Below are 19,698 nucleotides of genomic sequence, written 5' to 3' on the forward strand. Positions count from 1 at the left end.
ATGCATTTGTTCTCCCAATTTCTCTGCCCACAGATAGGGTGGGGAATTCTGAGAAGCTATTTGCACACAGCTCTAATTAATTCATTTATAGAATCATAGAATCATAGAATAGTAGAGTTGGGCAGGATCTACACTACTGCTTTAAAATGGTTTATATATAACAGTAGGGACAACTGTTGGGGGGTCAGAACACACTCCATGTACAGTTTTCAAACTGTTTTCAATGTGTCATATCCTGCTTGGTGTAGATCTGGCCCAGGAAAGGGCCTATAAGGCCATCAAATCCAACCTCCTGCTCAATGCAGGAATCCACTTTAAAGCATTCCTGACAGATGGTTGTCCAGCTGCCTCTTGAATGCCTCTAGTGTGGGAGAACCCATGACCTCCCTAGGTAATTGGTTCCATTGCGTACTGCTCTAACAGTCAGGAAGTTTTTCCTGGGCAGGATCTACACTACTGGTTTAAAACAATTTGGGGCCCAGGACACATTACATATACAGTTTTCAAACTGTTTTCAAAGTGTCACGTCCTGCTTGGGGTAGATCTGGCCCTGAAGTCCAGCTGGATATATCCCATTAAATCCTAAGGACATTTTAATTGGATGGATGGATCCATCTCCATTCAAGGATTCACAATAAAAATGGACCACATAAACAGTCCCAGGGCAACAAAGCAGAAAGAAAACTTGAATGTTAAATTATTGAAATCTCTCTCTCTCTCTCTCTCTCTCTCTCTCTCTCTCTCTCTCTCTCTCTCTGTGAATATATTTCCCTCCCACACACTGGGAATGCTTGATTCCTTTGAACCTGGAGCAGAACAGGTGCAATTTGGACGGCCTCCCCTCTCCTGGCTCTCCCCTACAGAACAACTCTCACATAACCTCGGCGGTGGTAACTTTCCTTTTCATCCTCTGTCCTCTCATCTACATATTCACATTTCCCCAGGAGCTGTGCCTTTGCCTGCCTCCTTCTCACGTAATAGATGTATCTGTAATATATCATCAGATAAAACACAAGTGATCGAGACTGCTGCAATCCTGAAGTGAGCAGCCTGCCTCGCCTCTTTTCACTGCAGCGGAATAATGCCCTCTAAATTATATTCCCTTCACTTATAGTGGCAGAGCTCATGCATTTCATACATCAAGAGATCTTGTGTAGCTTCCCTTGAGATTCTGTGATAGACTGTTGCATATCGAGGCCCATCTCTCCCCAGGAAATAATGACCCTGGCCATGGTAAAATATTTTATCAGTGCAGCATTATCTCGAGATAATGGCACTATTAATGCTTGTCACCGCTGTATGCTTCCTGTAATTTGGTTTGCTTTTTTACTGCTGTTCAGCACTCTGCTGAATCGCTGAGAGTTTATCATACTCTCTCAAAGCCAGGCCTGTTTTTTGCTCCAGAATACAATGCATAAACCTTCAAACTGACATTGCATTGTGGCATACCTGGGTGATCTCTCCCCCACACTCAGTGCCTATTGTTTATTGCATGCTTTTCTTCTGCTGAGTTGAAATTCAGGCAATATGTTTTCCTCCAAAAATATACTTTTTCTTTACCTCTCCCTCCCCCCCCCCTCACACATATACATACATACACATATGCACACAATACATATTCTAGATTATTATACTATCAGAATGAAATTTGCTGTTGCTTCAAACTAACCAGATAAGACATTTATATAGTATTCACTAGCCACCTCTCCCTAAGTAACTTTATTTTGCTTTTAGCTAAGGTGACCATATGAAAAGGAGGACAGCAGGGGTGTGCAGAGTGGGTCTGCTCCTCCCTGAAATTCAGGGTGGAGCTCCGATGAGGTGATTCTCCACCCTGATTTTGGGGGCAGCTCTGTCTTCCTGCAACGTCGGATTACCCAGCTGAAAACCACTCTGTTTTCAGAGAACTGCTCTATTATTGTCAATGGAAATTAACAAAAATGCTTACATCTCAGTCATTTTTAAAGATAAAGAGATGAAACTTGGCACCCTGGTAGATGTTAAGTAGGGCTTTAGCCATGCCAAGTTGGATGAAGATCAGTGGGGCAAGGGCAGAGGAGGCTTCAATATATCCCCAGATAGGAAGGTGCTGGGGAAAGCTGATAGAACTTTCCCATTTCTGGAACTTTCAGTCAGTCTCATCCACATTGTGAAAGAGTAGTGCTACAGGCTCTTTCTTTTATAATTTGCAATCCCTCCCCCTAAGGAATGTGATTGGAGAGGGGACAAGGAGGAGACAGTGACTATTGGTTAGCCACAGATGTCAACCTCTCCCTCACCCCTCAGTGTCTTCCGAATATGGAAGTGTTCAGTTAGCCATCCATCAACATGAAATGTGCTGTCACATCGCCTAAAAAAACCTTCAGATACCTGTGGATCCATACAGGGCTTCAAATGAACTTCTAACTGCATCATAGTTTTCTGATAGTTTTGAGACTGCCCCCTAACCACACCACATTTTTGTAGTCTGTTGGTCTGTCATATCTCTGGATTTTTGGTGCCAGATACAAATGTTATGATGAAGAGGGAATTTCACCAGGTGCTACTTGTATATAAATGCCACTTGCTGAAATTCCCTTTCCCTATACAATTGTTAAAGATACAAGAGCCCTGTCAGCCTTTTCATATAGCCACCCTTCTTTTAGTCCTGCTGAATGAGACCAAAAGTCTATCTAGTTCAACTTTCTGTGCACACAGTGGCCAACCAGCTGCCCATGGAAAGCCCACAAGTAGGACATGAATGTTGCAACAGCGTCCTCCTGCTCATGATCCCCAACATCTGGTATACAGAAACATATTTCCTCCAAGGTGATATATAGCCTACAGGGCTAGTAGCCATTGGTGAAAGCCTTATCCTCCAGGAATTTGTCTTACCTCCTTTTTAAAGCCCTCCAAATTGCTGGCAATCGAAGAAGTACTTTTTTTTATCCATCCTGAATCTCCCACCAGTCAGCTTCATGGGATGACCCTGGGTTCCAGTGTTATGAGAGAGGGAGAAAAATATCTCCCTATCCACATTCTCTACACCATGCATAATCATCAGGCCTCTCTCTTTTTCTAAGCTAAACAATCCCAGATGTTGTAACCTTCTCTCATAGGGGAGTTGCTCTAGCAACTTGTTCAGTTTGGTTGCCTTTTTCTGCACCTTTTCCAGCTCTGTAATATCCTTTTTGAGGTGCAGTGACCAGAACTGTACACAGTATTCCAAGTATGGGTGCACCATATATTTGTACAAGGGCAGTAAGATATTGGCAGTTAGTTTTATTTTCAATTCTTTTTATAATTATACCCAACATGAATTCTGCCTTTTTCACAGCAGCTGCACACTGGGTTGACATTTTAATTGAACTTTCAATAACCTTCCTTTTCATCTACGGTCCTCTTAGATACATATTCACATCTCCACAGTCACCCTATATTCTAACCCTCCTTTTTTCCTTTACCCCACACATCTTTTTATTTATGATTTTTTTTAAAAAAGTGCATATGCCAAATTGAAAAATAATTACTTTACAGAATTATGTATAATATCTGGGAAGACAAGAGAATACACAAAAGAAACTTTAATATTGGTCTGAAATATTAAGGCATGTAGAGAAAGCTGCCATGGAGATAGCCCTCTGGGTTAACAACAGGGGGAATCAACATAAAACCTTGACACATTGTTATTGTGCTCTGTGGAGACGGGGGAAAAAGATCTACAATTTGTGGGAGGATTAAATGCTGGCTCTGCGTTTTTCATAAATGGAATATTCCACACATTTTGTGGACCAAGCTTGTTTTGGGTGGAAAAACAGCAGTCTTCTAATATGGTTGCCAGAGTCACCATGGTGTCCAAGAATGTAATTCTGCTAATCAGAACTGGAAAACAGTATCCAAGAAGAAGTAGCTGCGGTATTTTCCCTTTAAAAACAGGCAAACAAACAAACCACAGAACCGCTGCCATTTTTCTCACTGAGTGGGTTAAACTCAGCTGGTTTCAAGGTCTGAAGAAGTAGGGAAGGAGACCAGACTAGGAGGGATGCCTAGAAAGTACTAGAGGGACAATCAATTAATTAAGTGTTTCTTTTGCAAAGTTGTGAAATCTCTTGATTAAGGGTGCCAAATTATTTGGGTAGCAAGACATCAGCTGCCACATCAGCCTCTGCCACTGCCATGAATCCAGCTATGCTCCCGTGGTCCTCCAATAGATTGACAGAGTGGAAACTGGCTGTGTCATTTTTAACCCCCTTTTTTTATCACGTGCTTCCATGCCTGACCTTTTCTGCTGCTCTGCCCTACCTCTCCACTTCAGCAGAGGCTAGATCTACACTATAGCAATAAGCATGCTATAAAATGTTAATCTGATGATTCTGAGGGTGTAGATACGGCCACAATCCTTTTCTGTTCCTCAGCCCCCACTGGCTGTTATTTTCATAATGAATTAGTTTTATATGTTTTAATCAGTTTGATGCATTTTATAATATTTTTGTATTCAATGTTGTTCGCCATCTCGATCCAGAGGGAGAGGTGGGCAAGAAATAATAATAATAATTATTATTATTATTATTATTATTATTATTATTATTATTTCCTCAGACTTGTCCTCTGCAACCAGGGATGTATGATAGATTCATTCCAGGTTTTTTTTTTAAATCAGAATTTTACTCAGTTTGCACCTTCCAGACTGAACGCAGACTTGGATGCGATCTGTGGTCAACGTCCATACATTTCCAAACCCACAATGTGATTCGCAGCACCCTCCTCCTGACAAAAAGAGAGCATTTGACAGCATGCATACATTTCAAAATGTGTACTTTTAAGAAAAGTGCAGCTATGCTTTAATCATGGGAGAAGAATGAGTACATTTCAAAAATGCATGCATTTCAATGTAAGAGCATTTCAAAAATTATACATTTCAAAAAGCCTCATAACTGATGTGTATGTTTGGAAAACACATACTGAAATATGCTCAGATAATCATGTGAAAAGAGGGTGGGGGGAAAACTCATCATCTGAGATGGAGGCCTTAGCTAGACCTAAGGTTTATCCCGGGATCGTCCCAGGGTCATCCCTGTTCATGTAAATGACACACAGGAGATCCCGGGAGCAGGCAGGGATGACCCCGGGATAAACCTTAAGTCTAGCTAAGGCCGGACTCGAGTCAGAATGAGCTTTGAGATGGAATTCGGAGAACGAGCTTGGGTTTTGTTGACTTGCGCATCCCTATGCACACCTGCAGCTGCAAAGGTAGAGGTGCCTTACTCACTGGCACACATGGGGTGGATGCTTAAGACCTGAGAGAGTTGCAGCATTATGATGAAGAGCTGCTGAACAAACTGGGGCTGGATTTTTTGGTTGAGGGAGACTGTGTCCTTCAGCTCTGTAGAGTGCAGAAACTCGGGAGTGCTAAGGAGTGAAGCCACATCATCTGTCCTATAAACTCTTCTCTTTAATTCTGTGTGTGAGGGATGGGTGAGACTGCAATTGCTCAATGGAAAGAGTATATTCCTACTAGCTGGTAGAAATAATGGTTGGATTCCAAGGCTTTGTAGACCTCTGGGGAAACAATTATTACTGCGTGTATCAAGAATTTTCACACCCCTAGAATTGCGAATTCTTTTCTGGACATGCCGTCATTTTTCAAGCATGTTGTTCCTCTCTCCTGCCCCTACGTAGATGATGTTATGATATATCCACATAAATGGTTTCATGTGATAAGCTTACCTCAGTTGACTTTTCGGGTTGACTAAACAGTATTGCTTGTATGTGTTGGAAAGGCTTGGTTTGTGAGAGTTGATATATCCAGAGAGTTTAAATGCCCACGTTATTGCATGATGGTCACAGTCCTAAAGCATTGCTTGGGATGAGGAGTTGGTGAAAACCACCCCCTCCTTTTCCTTTAGCAGAGGCTGGATCAAAGGCCGTCCTGTGAGCACCACTGAATTCTACCCATTGTCTTCTTAACCGAAAAAAATATTAACAGAAATGTTGGAAGAACTTAAAGTTAAACATTTAATACTTTAAACATCAGGCCAGGAACTAACTAGAATCAGATTGTAAGAGGTCTGGCTTCAATCAAAATGTGACACAACTGGAAAGCTTTAAAGTTAATGGTGATGTAATTGGTATGAGTCAAAGAATATCATGTGTGTCCTCTGTGATATGCACTGCAGATTGTCCCAAGAATATTTATTGGACTTCCTTTTAAATAATTAATACTCCCTTCTTCCTCTCTTCTACGTAAAATACTTCATTTCTTCACTGATAAGAAACGGGAAAATGCTTAATCTCATTTTAAAAAATGATAACAACATTGAATGAAACTTTGTCTCATAGATTGTCCCATTATAGCTGGGAACACTGGGGGGGGGGGGGAGCTGGAAAACACCCAATAAGAAGAGCCAGAATATACTATCAAGATCTAGGGATGTGCTTCACAGCTGTGCAGCTGACTAATGGCAAATTTGAGAGTCATGTGTGTGTGTGTGTGTGTGTGTGTGTGTGTATTCGGCCATTAGTCCAGCTTTTGACCCATTCTACATGGTTAAGGATGATCCACCTAAAATAGAAATAGGTGGATAAAGAGTGTATGTGGGAGGGGGAAGAGGAGGAAGGAGGGAAAGATAACTAAGAAGCCCAAAATAGAGACATGCAGAAGTGCTCCGGGGTGGCTCCTATTCAATTGACATGTGCAGAAACTGATATTTTCTTGTTGCCAATGACAGGGAATCAAATACTATACATTAGACCTATTCATTTGTTTTCTTCTCCTCTCCCATATGTCTTATCTTTCCAGATACATGTATGTGGAAAATGCATCTGCTAGTCCTACCATTGACATCCGCCTACCCACGACCTCCCCGAATAACACATTGCTTTGGCAACTGAGGAGCATTCAGAATATATTTGGGGTAGGGCATAAGGGTCCACTGTTCAAATGTTTTATAAAAACAACTGCAAGAACTTCTCTGAGCTAGTATAAATCATTTGTGTGAGGCTAAGGCTACAAACCGTTGTCCATGGAAACCAACTCCCATTGAAGTTGGTTACTACGTGAGTAGTAAAAGACAGAGGAAAGAAATGGTGGTTCAACTGCTTAATGAGGATGGCAAATTGATAACAGATGACAAAGAAAAGGCTGAAGTGCTCAATTCCTACTTTGCCTCGGTCTTCTCCCAAAAGCGGGTCTATGACCCCCCTGGAAAAAGTGAAGCAGAAGTTGAGGGGGCAGGATTGCAGTTTGAGATTGATAAACAAATGGTCAAAAACACCTAATTTCCTTGAATGAGTTTAAATCTCCAGGGCCTGATGAACTGCATCCTAGAGTAATGAAGGAGCTAGCAGAAGAACTCTCAGAACCTTTGTCTATTATCTTTGCAAAATCATGGAAGACGGGTGAGGTGCTGGACGACTGGAGGAGGGCTAACGTTGTCCCTATCTTCAAAAAGGGCAAAAAGGAGGAACCTGGGAACTACAGACCAGTCAGTCTGACATCCATCCCTGGGAAAATTCTGGAGCAGATTATAAAGAAGTCAATCTGTAAACACCTTGAAATCAATGCAGTGATTACTAGAAGCCAACATGGATTTGTCAGAAACAAATCCTGTCAGACTAATTTGATCTCATTTTTTGATAGGATAACCTCCCTTGTGGACTGTGGGAATGCTGTGGATGTCATATATCTTGACTTCAGCAAAGCTTTTGACAAAGTACCACATGACATCTGATTAACAAACTAGCTAAAAGTGGGCTAGATGGAACAACTATTAGGTGGATCCACAGCTGGCTACAGAATCGGACTCAAAGAGTACTTATCAATGGAACCTTCTCAAACTGGGGAGAGGCAACGAGTGGGGTGCCGCAGGGCTCAGTCCTGGGCCCAGTGCTCTTCAACATTTTTATTAATGATTTGGATGAGGAGGTGCAGGGAACGCTGATCAAATTTGCAGATGACACAAAATTGGGTGGGATAGCTAATACCCTGGAAGACAGAAACAAACTTCAAAGTGATCTTGATAGGCTGGAGTGCTGGGCTGAAAACAACAGAATGAAATTTAATAGGGATAAATGCCAAGTTCTACATTTAGGGAATAGAAACCAAATGCACAGTTACAAGATGGGGGACACTTGGCTCAGCAATACTACAAACGAGAAAGATCTTGGAATTGTTGTAGGTCACAAGCTGAATATGAGCCAACAGTGCGATATTGCTGCAAGAAAGGCAAATGCTATTTTGGGCTGCATTAATAGAAGTATAGCTTCCAAATCACGTGAGGTACTGGTTCCTCTCTATTCGGCCCTGGTTAGGCCTCATCTAGTGTATTGTGTCCAGTTCTGGGCTTCACAATTCAAGAAGGACGCAGACAAGCTGGAGCGTGTTCAGAGGAGGGCAACCAGGATGATCAGGGGTCTGGAAACAAAGCCCTATGAAGAGAGACTGAAAGAACTGGGCATGTTTAGCCTGGAGAAGAGAAGATTGAGGGGAGACATGATAGCACTCTTCCAATACTTAAAAGGTTGTCACACAGAGGAGGGCCAGGATCTCTTCTCGATCCTCCCAGAGTGCAGGACACGGAATAATGGGCTGAAGTTACAGGAAGCCAGATTCCAGCTGGACATCAGGAAAAACTTCCTAACTGTTAGAGCAGTGCGACGGTGGAATCAGTTACCTAGGGAGGTTGTGGGCTCTCCCACACTAGAGGCCTTCAAGAGGCAGCTGGACAAGCATCTGTCAGGGATGCTTTAGGGTGGATTTCTGCATTGAGCAGGGGGTTGGACTCGATGGCCTTGTAGGCCCCTTCCAACTCTGCTATTCTATGATTCTATGATTCTATGAACATAGTTGTACCAGAGATACAGCTAGGTAGTTTTTTAGACACTAGACACTTAATGCTCTTATAAGATCCCTTTTATTTCAGCTGTGAAGGAGGTACATGACTAATATTTCTCTCCCCCACACACCCATCACCTCCCCATGCTTTAAAACTGCTTCTGTATTCTTATCTGTTAAAACCTGAAAGTGGAGGTCAAATCCAGCCCACTGGCAGGCTTCACCTGCCCACCAATTATTTGATGATGTCCTGGCAGTCGTCGTCCCCTCCCGTCTATTCTAAAAAGGTGAAATTCCTCTCCGAAATTTTAGTTACTGGCGGTAAGAACTTTAAGCTAAAGTATGTCAGTTTTAGGGTATTTTTGACCATGCCCCTTTTGTTGCTGATCTGTCCATTTTTCCTTCAATCCAAAGCATTTCTGGAATGAGAATCTCAAGAGTTTCTCTGAAATGGAATTTGGCACTTGGGTTGAAAGAGGTTTGGTACACCTGTGATGGAAGAAAAACTGCTTGCCAACTCTGACATATATATATATATATATATATATATATATACTGTGAGCCTGTGCAGTTTTTCATTTTAAAAAGTACGCTCGTTCTGATGTTACATTAGAAGGTGCGGCACCAATGCGACATGTGCCCTTCCCATGCTGTGTTGAACTTTGCATACTGCCTCTAGAATCACAGAATCATAAAATAGTAGAGTTGGAAGGGACCTATAAGGCCATCGAGTCCAACCCCCTGCTCAATGCAGGAATCCACCCTAAAATATCCCTGACAGACGGTTGTCCAGCTGCCTCTTGAATGCCTCTAGTGTGAGAGAGCCCACGACCTCCCTAGGTAATTGGTTCCATTGGCATACTGCTCTAATAGTCAGGAATTTTTTTCTGATGTCCAGCCAAATTCTGCCTTCCTGTAACTTGAGCCCATTATTCTGTGTCCTGCGCTCTGGGATGATCATGAAGAGATCCTGGCCCTCATATGTGTAGATACCTTTCAAGTATTTGAAGAATACTATGTCTCCCCTCAGTCTTCTCTTCTCCAGGCTGAACATGCCCAGTTCTTTCAGTCTTTCCTCATAGGTCTTTGTTTCCAGCCTGTCCTAGTTTACCACAGAGATTATGCTGCTGTGGGAAGAAGTCATGTCACGGGTTTCTACAAAATTAGTTCATTTCTCCTTGCATAGTAGTGTGGTGAGAAGGACCCATGTTTGCATCACTTACACATGACAAGAAGAAGACTGTTAAAGCAGTACAACAATGGAACCAGTTACCTAGGGAGGTTGTGGTCTCTCCCACACTGGAGGCATTCAAGAGGCAGTTGGACAACCATCTGTCAGGGAATGCTTTTGGGTGGATTCCTGCATTGAGCAGGGGGTTGGACTCGACGGCGTTATAGGCCCCTTCCAACTCTACTATTCTATGATTCTAAGGAGGAGGAGGAGGAGGAATATAGAAAAAGTTTTATGACATACTTTCTCTCATGTACTTTTCAGGCAAGTTAAGAAAATAGGAAATATTATATGGGTGTCAGGAAATTAAATGTGCTTGTAGGGAATCTCCTATCACCCCATTACTGTACTGCAAAACTGGTAATCATTTCTTGTTTTTTCCAGTCTGCTTCCAGGGACAATCGCAAGCAAAAAGGCATAGTATGCATGAAATGTATTTAACGTACATGAAAGTGGCAGCACAAAATTATATACAGCAGTGTAGGGATTAATTCCCATTTCCTTCTACCAAAACTAGTGTGTATCTAAATAACCACTTAGCCCTACTATGATATCAAGTCAAAGTGATTCCAAAGCCAAAGTTGAGTTTAAAAAAGAAAAAGAAAACATCCCTGTGCATCATAGACTGCATCATAAATGATGTCTTATGGCCATAGAAATATTTTACCTTCAGATGTTCTACTTCAGACTTCCTTCTGTTTGATGTCTTAGCTTACTTATCCTTAGGTTTGGGTTTATGTAGAAACATAATATCTTTATAACTACCTTTTTAGAACTTGAAAAGAGCTGCAACATTAAAACTCATGCCTGTAAGTGATGCTTAGCACATTTCCAACAATGATAAGTGTAATGGTAAGTTTAGATTGCAGTCCTATATATAAGTAAGTCATAGGTATGCATATGAGTAAATCCAATCCTATCAGACCTATGAGTAAGTCCAATTGAACTCAGGGCCACTTTCTTCTGAGTAGACATGCATACAATTGCATTTTGAAGATCTGACTTTATTCAATGTAAACCAGAGATCCCTGCTATTTAATATTAAAAAGTGATCGCTAATGAAGCAAATTAGGCTGCAGTCCTATAGGCACTTACCCGGGAGTCTCCAAGGATAAACCTAAATCATGGAGAGGTTGCTATGGGTATAGCTGGTCCTTAAAGTATCTGGTCCCAAACCATTTAGAGTGTTAACAGTCAAACCAGTACTTTTTATTGGGCCCAGAAATACACTGGCAGCCAGTGCAAACTGGTACAATATTTGCTTCACGTACTCTGATTGTCCTATTCCCCATGAACATTGGGAAAGCTGCATTCTGCACCAGATGAAGTTTTTTTACCATCTAAAAAGACAGCCCCACATAGAGTGCATCATAGTAATCTAACCTGGATGCCACTAGTGCATGGGTAAAGGTGGGAAGGTGTATTCTCTCTAAATAGAGTTTCAAAACATATTAAATAGGACACAACTGGCTGGTTACAGTGTGGATGGGGTTAAAAAAGGTAGGAGTTATAATGGTGAGCATCCTGTGACACTGGAGTGGTAAAGGGAAGTTTACCTAAATCATTTACCTGGCTTGAGGGTCAACCTAGGGAAAGGAGCCAAACCCCATGGTTCTTACCAGCTTGGGGTTGATGACAATTACAGGGCCTCCTCTGTACAAAACTAGATGTGTGGGCAGTGGAAAATAAACACCAGTTTAAGCCTCATCTTATGCTCAGACCTGAGTGGGGCACCTGTTCAAGCTGAATGGGAGGAGCAGGATCCTAGCCTCTATCTTGAAAAACAGATGCCTACACTGGAAGGTGCAGGTGTTTAAAATGAGTATGTGCAGATCCCTTTTGTATATGAAGTTAAATCCTGGTCTTGTGTCAATGGCCATAGCTAGATGGGGCAAAATCCCAGGGTGATCCCTGGGATCGTCCCTGTGTGTCCACATAATGCACAGGGGATCCCGGGATCAGGGAGGGATGATCCCTCCCTTGCCCCAGGATCTCACCCTCCCCTTTTGGCCTGGTTTTACCATGGTCTCGGGCTGAGCCCGAGTCCGTGAAACATGTGGCTGGGTGCCGCGGTTTGTCATGGCTCCTCACGATTCCTCGCGAGGAGTTGGGACCCGTGCATGGGGAACAGTGCTCCTCAGGAACACTGCGCCCATCAGGGGTGGGGTGGGGGGAGCGGGGAAAGTAATCATTTTTTAAAAAAACCACTTACCTTTTTCACACGAGCGTTCATGCACTGCTGGATATTTAACCAAAAAAAATATGGTAGACGCAATACTTCTCCATCTGAGGTAGTCGCGTGCCGCATGTGAACTGAGGGGGAGATCTCACGATGAAAAAATCACAAGATCTTCACCCCTCCATCCCGCTAGACCATTAGGTCTAGCTAGGGCCAATGTCTTTTTTCCCCCAGGGCTGTTGAGGCAATGCCTTCCATATGGTGCCCGAGTGCCCAGTTTCTTCTGCTAATGTGACTTTCAACTGCAGTTCTCCATGCCCTAAAAACATCTAGGACTGACTATTATTTATATAGTTTATTTAATAGATTTCTATACTACTTACATTTTTAAAATACCTGTAAGCACTTTACAAAGAAAATACATTAAAATGAAACATTATTAAAAACATTGAAACCGAGTATTCACATAATTAACAGACAACTAAGAATTTAGTGCCTGAATTTGCTCTGCTTTTCCTCCTCCCAATCCCCTTTCCTTTTGTCTTGTGTTTTTTAGATTGTAAGCCTGTGGACAGGGACTGTCTTAAGAAATATTTTTGTAAGCCACCTTGAGAGCCTTTTTAGCTGAACAGTGGGATAAAAATGCTAAAATAAATAAATAAATAAATAAATATAAATGCATTATGTGTGGGGCTACCTTTGAAGACTTCAGAAATTGTTGCTGCTTCAGCTTGTCTACTGACTGTTGCTAGTCATTTTGAACACATTTAAAGAACTTCATTGACTTCTAGTCTGTTTATGAGCGTCATTCTAATGTCTGGTGTTTACCTTTAAAGTCTTATATATCAAGTGGAAACTCAAATATTGGACTTGGTTGGGAAGAAACTGTTTTATAACACCGGCAATGAGATAAAGTTGATGGACATCTTTGATTTGAGACAATCGCGTAGTAAGAGATGGAAATCCATCATGATCTCCATTGTGCTCACTTGACACACATTATATCCTTGTTTTGACTTTCTTTACTGCTGCTTCCTCCCTCCTTTTGTCAACATATTGGCCTTAATAAATCATTCCTTATGTCCTTTTAATTATAAACCCCGTAGCGTCAAGCTCTACCTTTGTCCTCTTCTGTAGCACACCAACTGCCTCCTACTTATCTTAATGGTGTTGCTTACTTTGTTCACTGTTTGATCCTTTAGAAGTCCACATTATCGTTACTTCTGGACAGATGGAGCACGGTTGTCATTTCCATGTCCAAAACCCAGTGGAGTCCTCAAGGGTATTTTAAATCCTTTTTCTGTCATTTTCTCTCCACTCCTTCCATATTAGACACAAGGGCTTACTTAGCATACATATGATCCATTACAAATCAGGCAGGATCCTGCCATTTTATATTGTAATATCCCCACTGAGTTTCTTTGTTCTCTCATTACGTTATAATCTGCATTAAAAAACTTCATAGGGAGAAACAATAGAGAGAATAACTGAAAATATTCATAAGCTATACACACACACACACACACTCATTTAAGAATGATACGTCTAAAGGCCACTATCCAAAGGACTTGTATACACACATTCAGGAGAACTGTATGCAAACCTAGGGTTGTTGTTGTTGTTGTTGTTGTTGTTGTTGTTTAATTATGCCAAGCAGCTCTAACTATTAAAGAGGGAAGCTGTGTTCTAAATTGAATAGCAGCCTACCTCTTCAGCTACAGTATAGGAGTTCCTTCAGTAAAACAAAAACTAAACCTGATCCTCCCCCTAATTAAACTCCAGAGGTAAACAATATGTGCCTTTCACCTCTGTACAAAGTGATGTCCTTTTGCCAACACTTTGATTTTCTTTGCAACATCCTTCATACAATCTTATCATCCTTATATTGTATATAAAACTTAGAGCAGGATCCAAAGAACTGCACAACTACCTCTGTGCAGCCAAGAGGGCTTTTGATTTGTGTCCCTCTGCTTCCCCCAAATATCCTTTATGGCATATAATTTTTCAAACTGCGGGACTTTCAAAGGCAGGTTATGATACACTGTAGTAAGAAGCTGGCATTTGGTGCTGGTGGGGGGGAAATAAACATCCCCACAGAACAAGTATAAGTGTTCCTTATGCGTGTTTAATGTACTTCTTACTGATACCTTCATGCAGTGCTTTCATCTAAATTAAACAAGTGTTTCGCATACATGATCCCATGATCCCTAATTGCCCCTGTAATGTAGGCCAATTTTATTCCTATTCCCATTATTCCAATTATATATAAAGGGGGAGGGCTGAAAGACAGTAGTTCCCCCAAAGTCACTTAATGAGTTCCCTGAGCCAAGATTTGAACCAAAGACATCCAGTTCGTAACTCACGCTTTTAGCTGCTCTGCCAAACTAGGTCTTTCCACCATGTTTATACTTTTTGCTAATAATTTAAATCCAGTTAACATTACTGAAAATCTGTTAGTCTATGTTTGGCCTGCATTATAGCTAGGGATGTGTAAAAGCAGCAAAAACAGAACTCATTAGAGGCTTGAAGCACCATCTCAAAACCCTTCCACACGTGTGTCTTTTTTGCATGGAATCTTCATTACCCAGTTTAGCATCAGAGGCCCAGATTGGTTGAAACACATTAGAGATATTGGTACTGTGTACATGTACAGCCTTGCATTTTGAAATCAGTGTACCTGATAGCATGGACCACCCTGTAGCCAAATCTATTATAGCCCCTGAGAACGTGGGGGGAGTGGGGAGTTGCATCATCATGGAATAATGAGATGTTGGGAGCCTAGCTCTGCCTTAAACTTGCTGCATTTTCAGAACTGACTTTTTATGTGAATTGGCTGTTTAAAGGATAGAAAGTCCATATCAAAAGTTTATCTAAGAAGCCAAGTATGCATCTATTGAAATAGTGTTCCCACCAGAAGCCATGAATTAATATTATTTCTTCAGCTGCCATTTCAACAATGAAAATTGGCTCCATCTGTTCATTTTTATTTCTAATTATGGGGGAAATTTTCAAGGATATCTGAAAATACCTCTTCACTTTATCAAAAACAGAGAAGAAAAGAAAGCTTTCATCGTTTAATTCATTTGTCTTACCTACATGATCATGCTGATTATGACGCTTTCATTTATTTTTCATAAGCTTTACCATTTGTTTCATCACTGAAAATGTAAGCAAATTTACTGTATTTATATCTTTGTTTACTCTTTTCTTTTTTTCCTTAGTTAGATTGTTATAATCCTCCCTTTCTAGAAATAACAAGAATTGGATGCTTGTTCAATGAATACACTTTTCTTCTTTGCCTTATCTTTAGATGAAAGGAGTTTCTTTGAAACTACACAAAAAGAGACATAAATTAAAATTCTGTACAGAGAAAATGGAGGAATGAGTTCTTTCTTAAGGGTAAAAAAGGCTTACTTGGTTTCTATGTCTCTCTTACTTAGAAGACCAATGACTTTATAGCATCTTTCAACTTTCTCTTTTTTAGATATTTTTAAAAGGATATCTTTAAAACCTCTTGTTTCAGATTACAAAGTGCAGTGTAGCTAAATGAATAAGGGCATGAATGAGCCATGCAGCTCAGTCTTATGTTTAAGTGTAACTGCGCATACGATAAGGGAGGGGGTATTTAAGCACATGAAAACTCTCCTCTAGAAATTAATTAAAGGTAATAATGGTTCTCTTTGGTTAAATCCACAGGTTGGATCCAACTGTCCATTCGTGGATTTTCCCTCTCTGCCCTCTGCACTGCATGTTCCCCAGTTCTACTTGGGGGGGGGGGCTGCAGGGAGAAGGAGAGGATGGGTAAGCCCCACTGCATGAGTGGGAGTCCCAGTGCCCAGATGAACTTCCACGCGTGCAACAGTTGGATCCAACCCAATGTGCCTTCTCCATCAAAATGGAATGAAGTGGGCTCTACTTTGCTTCAGACCAATCCCTCAGAGTTATTTCAAAATTGACCTGCTTTGCCACAAAATTAAGCCAGTTTTCTGCATTCCAATGGTCACTTAATAAGTGGTAGTGATTATTTATTATTCAAATTTATATTCACTCTCCATAAAGGTATCAAAACTGTGAACATAAATTGCAGTGGCATAAAATATAATAATAAAAGTAATAACTAGAACAGTAAGAACACATTCCAAATTAATCTGCAATAAACTGCACACCCTACTGTGTGCTTGAAACTATAGCTGGCTGGGTCACACTTCGGGGAACGCCTGTCTGAGTTTTAAAAAGATGTCTGAATGCTTTAAGTCAACTGGTAAAGTGTTACAGACAGTGGGCGCTGCAACACTACAAGGGGTGAGGCGGTTCCTAAGCGAACCGTTTTCCAAGTTTAGGTTTTTATATGTTAACAACAACACCTTGAATTTAGCATGGTGGCGTATTGTCTGCCAGAGCAGTTCTGTTAGCAAGGGTGTGGTTTGCTCTCAGAAGGAGAGTCCAATTAGCAGCCTTATCACTGCATTCTGCACCAGCTGCAGCTTCCAGACCAAACCCAAAGAGCACTCACATAGAGTTCATTAAATAATCCAATCTTGAGATTATCGTTGCCTGTACCTTTGTGGCTAAGCTATCATGGTCCACAATGCAGTGATGTCTGCAGCATCATAGAACATATTTTGGACTGTTTTCCAACTTCTAGTTATGGACATGCACTTTCCAAATTCATAATTCAGACAATGGATATAGTAATTCACAGGATTTATAGGTTTAGCATGACCATACGAAAAGGAGAACAAGGTTCCTGTACTTTTAACAGTTGTATAGAAAAGGGAATTTCAGCAGGTGTCATTTGCATACATGCAGCACCTGGTGAAATTCACTCTTCATCACAACAGTTAAAGCTATAGGAGCTATGCCCTCTTTTGTATCTGGTCACTCTAGTATAGCTCCTGCAGCTTTAACTGTTGTAATGAAGAGGGAACTTCACCAGGTGCTGCATGCATACAAATGACACCTGCTGAAATTCCCTTTTCTGTGCAACTGCTAAAGATACAGGAGCCTTGTCCTCCTTTCCATATGGTCACCTTACATAGGTCCCCATTTGTTGTTGGCATTTCATGGTAATGTAAAACACTGTTCAATGGTGTGCTTGTGGGGAAGCTTCTAGTTGCGGGGGATTTGCCCCACAATGTCCATTTTGATCATTCAGATGCCAAAAAATAAAGCCTTCATTTACAGTTCTCCAGCCACTAACTGCAAAGTAATCCTTGTCTTACTCCAATATGAAAGGGATGATTTATTTGGCACAGCTGGCAAGTCTATAGAATGGGACAGTAGGCAGTTTAGTCTGTAGAAAAGCAGAAATTATATGTTTTCTCTAGTTTGTACCTACTGGCTTGCAACTCATTTGCAATGTTAGCAAAAAGTTCCCAAAGGTCTCTTGAGCAGGATTGCAATAAATGTCAGCGCAGCCGTAAGCTCTCTACAATCACTTCACCAAGAAATTGGCATGGGCGTACTCGACCCAAATTCTCAACAGTCTGATTCAGTTGTATGAATTACTCCTGAACAGTTTGAGCATTACAATAAAAGAATAATCTACTAGCTGAGAAGATGCAATTTGCTTTCATATTATGTTCAACTTCTAGAGTTGCTTTTACACTGTTCTGACCTATCAAACAGCCTTACAAACATTTATAGGTGCCCCCTTTGATAGTATATTTAAATTATTGAGATTAGAGCAGTCACACTAAATATTTATGGCTGATTGCAACCTCTAGCTGATTTTTTAAAAATAACACTTTGAAACCACAATGCTTTTTAAATGTTTGATTAAGGATACTTTTTATTTATGTCAGCACATAGAAGAGTGCAGCTGTACAAAACATACATCAATGTCCAAAGTAAAAAAGACATTAAAATTCATAAGGTTCATTTTCTGACGTTCTCTACAAACTGTAGCTGAGAGTTTGTCGCACAGTTAACATCAGCAATAAAATTATATAACTGCTGGTGTCACATTCCTTGAGGTACATTCAGAGGCATCTACAATTTTTACAGATGAGTTTTACTTATTTCAAAAATGAACATAAATTATCCTTAATCTTACTTTCTGCAATAGTGGAAGGATGTGTCAGAGGGAATAATCTATATTCCAGTGAGTTTTAGTGAAGAACAAGAGGAGATTTGGGGGTTGTTCTGTTTCATTTTATTCCCTTTCATGTGACGACAACAGCATCATCATCATCATCATGAACAACAACAGAAAACAACAGGAAAAGAAAATCATTTACAAGCAATCCCTTTGTTTAGTGAAGTAGATTAGATCTAAAACTTTATGGCAGAACTACTGGAAAAATCAATCAAAGAAGATTGTTCAACCACAGAAACAACCAGTCCAGGATTGGGAGTCACTTTAGCTTAGAGCTGATCTTTGATCCTGTGACTACTACCCACATGCCAGCATTTCTGTTTTGATTTATGCTCTTATTGCATGTTTCAGGTCACATGGTAATTAGTCTTCTATAGCCATATCTGCCTGCCCTACCTATGCTGATAATTCAGTTATAAATATTGGGAGATGTACTTTAAATAATAATACTAAATAATATATTATATTCATTTATTTAATTAATTTGTCCCTCCTTTCTGCCCCCCCAAAATGGTGCTGAAGGGGGCAAACAAAAGTATCCAGATTAAAAATGAAATCTTAATTTAAAATAGCATAAATCCAAAACTTAAAAACACAAGAATAAATGAAATAAATGACCCCAACCAATTAAAAAACCCTTCAGCGAAGAACAGCTTATATTCCAGCGGCCTACCTGAATAACAGTGCCCTCACCTGCTGGCAGAAAGGCAACAGGAAAGGGACCAACCTCATCTCCCTTGGCAGGAGGTTCCAGGGCATTGGAGTGGCCATTTTATTATCCATGCTATTAATGGATAAAAACATATTTCCCATTATCCTAAAGATCTGTAAGGTATTGAAATATCTCTATGATATCCAATTATGAAGTATTTTAAACAGTCTGGGGTACAAATTTCTATATCAACCAGTCCATGAATTAAGATCACTAGAGGAAGCTCTTCTCTGCACTCCTTCCATTAGAGAAGTACATTTAACATCTACAAAAGAGAGTGCTTCTCTCTGATGGAGTGCCTTCCCATGGTACTAGTTCCATCTGGCACCAACTCTGTACTCTTTTTGGGGCCAGGTGAAAACTCTTTTATTGCACAGGTATTTTGAAACAAACTTTCAATTTATTTTATATTTTTAGATTTATGCTTGTATCTTTTTAGCTGGTTGAAATAATTTTATGCATCTTGTTTTTTTATGTTTAAATGTATTATATTGTATTTTTAAATCTTTTTTTAAAAATGTAACATTTATAAACTTTCCAGAAAAATAAATATTTGACTTTTCCATTTTTGCCTTGGGCTCAGTAACAGGTATCTTGTTGAAAACCAAAACAGGCATTTTGCGCTAGAAGGGATTATGCGTCTTTTCATTATTGACCTCTCATCCAG

This window comes from Elgaria multicarinata, chromosome 2 (assembly GCF_023053635.1).
Source record: "Elgaria multicarinata webbii isolate HBS135686 ecotype San Diego chromosome 2, rElgMul1.1.pri, whole genome shotgun sequence".
In the NCBI taxonomy this organism is placed as follows: domain Eukaryota; kingdom Metazoa; phylum Chordata; class Lepidosauria; order Squamata; family Anguidae; genus Elgaria; species Elgaria multicarinata.